The sequence below is a fragment of the Triticum dicoccoides genome, chromosome 1B (assembly GCF_002162155.2).
Source record: "Triticum dicoccoides isolate Atlit2015 ecotype Zavitan chromosome 1B, WEW_v2.0, whole genome shotgun sequence".
In the NCBI taxonomy this organism is placed as follows: domain Eukaryota; kingdom Viridiplantae; phylum Streptophyta; class Magnoliopsida; order Poales; family Poaceae; genus Triticum; species Triticum dicoccoides.
Genome location: NC_041381.1, coordinates 80,697,781 through 80,702,977, shown reverse-complemented (window position 1 = coordinate 80,702,977; position 5,197 = coordinate 80,697,781).

Below are 5,197 nucleotides of genomic sequence, written 5' to 3'. Positions count from 1 at the left end.
AAAGTTGAGTCTAGTCATTGAAAAACTTTTACTAACATGGCTGTGTGGCTTACGGGCCCACATCAGCATTGGGTGGTATTATGGTCTTTTATTCCTCATCTATACGTTGGGATTCTGATCTCTCTTTTATTCGCGTTAAATGATTTTGCTAAAAATATAACTTTAGGTCAAAAATACTTTCTCCCGGAGAGCCCCTTCAGTCCAGATGGTCGCCTACTTCATCAGAATATTCTGAAGATACTATTCGATGTTTTCCCGAGATCCTTCTGCCCTCCACCTTTGCAATTCCCCACTGCTGTTATATCCATATGGATAACGACTTACACTTGTCATTCATACCATCGATTCGCCGTTGCTCTTGTTATTACAAGATACCCTGAAACATCTTCCTATATTCCAAGTATCCATTGTGCCACTGCTTTGTAGTTCCTTGCCACCTACGGATAATTCCTCACACTTATTGAGCATCCGTTCATCCCCAATTGATTCATGTATTTCATAAAAGTCTTCAAAATACCATTCGATCTTCCAAAAATCTTCAACAGCCTATTGCTCTTGAAATTCTTGCTTGCTTGCATTATGATTAATCCCATAATTCTGGTAATCTTATTGGCATCCTTTGTCATTATCATTTTGAGTCCATTGATTCAATATGTTGTGAATGCTTGCAATCCTCCGTCAGATCCTAGAATTCAGCCTTCCGGCTCAGACGTCATTTTAAACATGAGCTGGATCTCGACCAATGAAATTGCCATTGATTGTTCCCCTAAGCCTATTCGACTTATCCATCCTTAATCAGAGCCCTTGCTCCTGATCGCTGGATTTGGAGATCTTAATTCCTTTGCCATTGAGCTTTGAATTAGTCAGTTACTTCTATAATCCAAAACCTTTGGTTTGTTTCGTCCTCTGATCGTGTGCTGATACTCACATCAGCCATGTTATGGACTGTTAGATCCTTTGTTGAATCATCATCCGACAGTGTCCTTCGTATACAAAAGCCCTCAAGAAGTTCTTTCTCTGATACGTAATGCCATTGGTAAATCCTATTCTCTGATTTGGCCAACCATGCTCTGCTTTCGAGCTGGTGATAATTACTCTAGAAGCTTGTGGTATATGTTTCTAAGGTGCCCCGTTGGGTTGAACCTATGCCTTCCTTAATTTGTGTGAACCCGAAAGTTTTTCAAGGTTCATCCTCCTATGGTAATTCACCAGGTAGGTCTTCGCACTCAAATCATTTTTAATAGAGCAGTGAATGAAAGGTTATGCATTGAATACGTGGGAGTCGACCTTGAACTTGTGTTCATGCCCATTGACACGATGTAGATCTTATCACTAAAGTTTCTCTTAAATTAATTACTCCCCTGGTATAAGTTCATCTATTTGGGATCTGGTCTTTTGCAATCGTGGTTTTGGTCATATTGATCTTCTTTGATTCCATATCTCGGGCAAGTTAAAGTACTTGTCTTCTGCAAATCATTTCACCTGTCCGGCCTCTACTCTGCTCTACCTTCGAGTTTTACCCTATGGTTTCTCAAGAATATCACGGAACTACATCACTCCTCATGAGTTCTTCATCAATTGTTATTTCTCACCGATTCCAATTTTTCCCCGGGTTCTGAGATGTTAGTCACTCAAGGACACCGATAAGTGAATCGGGACCGCATTTCGATTAAATAACTCTTAATAATGTTCTTTACTTACGAGTTTGTACTCGATCACATCATTCCTAGCCTGGTTGACTATATCATTATCGTGCTGATTTAACCGTGCTACCTGGTCCTTATTCCTGGAGCACAGCTTTCGATGATGAACTAAGCTTACATTGATCGTCCTCGTCTTATCGCTTCACCTCAAGCAGCAAGCTTGATTCCAAATTTGTGTTGTATCCATGGTGCCAATAATCTTTTGCTGCATCAGTCCTTTTGCTTGATGTAGTCACTATTCAATTGCTTCTTCGTGGAGCCTCTCGACAAAATTTGTCGTGATCATCATCAACATTTTGACTCCTTCCAGGTTATCAATTGAATTCTTGATGATAAGTGCCATCCTCGTCCCTTGGTAATTTGTGTTACCATCGACAACATCCTTACCTTCCTTTCATCACATACTTGTTCATGTTGTGGATGCAACTTGCTATCCAACTTATATTATGATCTACCTTGAAGTATCACTGACTTTGTCAAGGATGTTGTGAGAGTTCCACCACCTCTTAGGAGTTCTTGATACAATGATGCTTCTCGCCATCACCATTCTTTTCTTGGTCCCCATGTTGGGTGAACTCTGTGGTGAGAATTTAATATCTTTAGCAACCCTATTGCTTCAGAGTTAATGGGCAATAATTCCAATTTAGTGTGCTGGTTGCTAAATCGCCATTCCAATGTTGGTCATGCAACCCAGCCCATAGTCTTAGCCTTTTCAACCAATGTTTAACTTTGGTTGTTTTCCTAGAACATACCTCATTATATTATACCCTTTGAACTAACAAATGTTATCCCTTGTTCACATAATTGTGGAAATCCATATTTTGGAAATCTCGATGAATTGTTGCTGAGTTCATCAACCACCTCATCCTCTCCTTGGTTTAATGATGAACTGATGATTATGAACTTGCTTCCATAGTTCATTTCACGAGAATCTTGCAATGCGATTTCATTAAATTGTGTTACACCCCTTCCTTCTCACGCATCCTGAGTCTGAGGTATCCTGATACCAATCAGATCTGAATCTCGGTCCGATATGATGGTTGGAACATATTCCCTAGAGTTATAACATTTGGACTTTGACTCGAAAAGTGACATCGTGCCTAGCACTCTTGGACGGAGGGCCTATTGTTATAGTTCTTCCTTTTTAGCAAGGTTAACCATTCTTCCATGAGGAAATTGTAAGACTTATTCTATAAGTTGTTCCTGATGAATCCTTTGAGTATCCAAAGTCCGACCTTACTTGAAGACCATGTCAATGCTATCTCGAAGCATGTCTATCGTACTCCGATCATCAATAAGGACATTTGAAGCACAATGCTAAATTTTATTTATCAATTATCCTAACACCGTTGTATGGGTAATGTCATGAAATTCCTCTCCCATTACCTAAATGGTTTTCTACTTTGTATCATGTCATGGATATCATGCTCTGCTTGTCCTTGGGAAGGATATACCCCTGAAATAAGTGTTTAAACACATTTTCCTTTCCCTTGTCCTGTTTAATATGATGATCACATATCCTTTCCATTGTTTTGTTTAACCTTTCATCTAATCTGACTTAACTAAGCAGTGATAATTTCCTGCTTAGGTAAGCTCCTTGTTGTACCACTCTATGAGTAAGACCTTGTTACTATTGTTGATGACATTCCAGTAACCATCGATGGACGAGAACTTTGCCTATTGGTCCGCCTCGTTCGACGAGCAGGAAAATGGTTCTCTTCGTCCCTATCCCTTGGTATCGATGTTGTTGCTGACATAACTACAGGCTATCCTCTAACATGCCTTGCTTACATGATCGTGCAATACGTCACCGACCTTCCTACTTTTAACCCACATGGTGGGCCCATAACCCACAGTTCCACATGATCGAAACCTGACTCTCCTATACACCTCCCTGTTCCCAAACTTATTCCTCGCGCATGGCCTCGTATGTAATTCACGAGCCACCTTCCGAGAGATCATCAATTCTGGTATCAGACACAATACTTATTCCCGTTGATTGAACCCCTTTCCCGCCTTGTTTCTGGCGTCGAATGATTGCCTGCCTGCTCGAAACTTCCCATGGTACCTCCTTACTTTGCTCTCGATATTTTCTTAAGTTTCAATTCGAGAGTTACTTTTTGCCACCTTCCACTACAAAAAATACACATCTGTGACATTTTGGGACGAACGATTTTTTGTCATGCTTATGACACTTCTATGACGATAATTGTGACAAAACCCGATCATCATAGATGTAGTGGGCTCCTACTTCTATGACAAAAAATCATGACAGAATGGGCTTTTCGTCCTGGGCGGGCCGGAGTGTCATGCCCAATATGCGACCCTATCCAAAAGGAACTCAAAGGTCCCACCAAGGATAGACCCGCATATTGAAACGCTTTTGCAAGGTGGATATCATTACATCAACATTACATAATAGGTAGGGATACATACATAAGGCATACAATGCCACACAGATACAACATCATCTTACATAAGAGCACCATCCAGCTACGGATGAAACCCAAACAGAAACTCAAATGACATCCTCCCTGCCAGCCCAGGCTGCCGACCTGGAACCTATCCCCTGATCGAAGAAGAAGCAGAAGAAGAACTCCAAAACATGCAAACATCGCTCTCGCATCATGATCATCGCACAAACCTGTACCTGCAACTGTTGTTGTAGTAAACTGTGAGCCACGAGGACTCAGCAATCCCATTACCATGGGTATCAAGACTAGCAAAGCTTAATGGGAAAGGAAGGGGTAAAGTGGTGAGGTAGCAGCAGCGACTAAGCATATATGGTGGCTAACATACGCAAATGAGAGCGAGAAGAGAACAAACGGAACGATCTTGAAGCTAGCAATGATCAAGAGGTGATCCTGAACCCCTACTTACGTCAAACATAACCCAAAACCGTGTTCACTTCCCGGACTCTGCCGAAAAGAGACCATCACGGCTACAAACGCGGTTGATGCATTTTAATTTGGATCTGGTGTCAAGTTATCTACAACCGGACATTAACAAATTCCCATCTGCAACATAACCGTGGGCACGGCTCTCAAAAGTTTTATACCCTGCAGGGGTGTTCCAATTTAGCCCATGATAAGCTCTCGTGATCAACGAAGGATATTCCTTCTCCCAGGAAGACCCGATCAGTCTCGGAATCCCGGTTTACAAGACATTTTGACAATGGTAAAACAAGACCAGCAAAGCCGCCCGATGCGCCGACAATCCCGATAGGAGCTGCACATATCTCGTTCTCAGGGCAACACCGGATAAGCGAAGCGTATAGGTACCGACGTAACCCAAGTTGCCAAGGGATGGTCCCGCACGGTGCTCTAGTTTGGACCAACACTTAGACAAGCATTGGCCCGGGGGGGCTAAAATAAAGATGACCCTTGGGTTAATTACTCCCAAGGGAAAGGTAGGTGGTGGTGAGGCAAATTGTAAAACCATGGTTGGGCCTTGTTGGAGGAGTTTTATTCAAAGCGAACTGTCAAGGGGGTCCC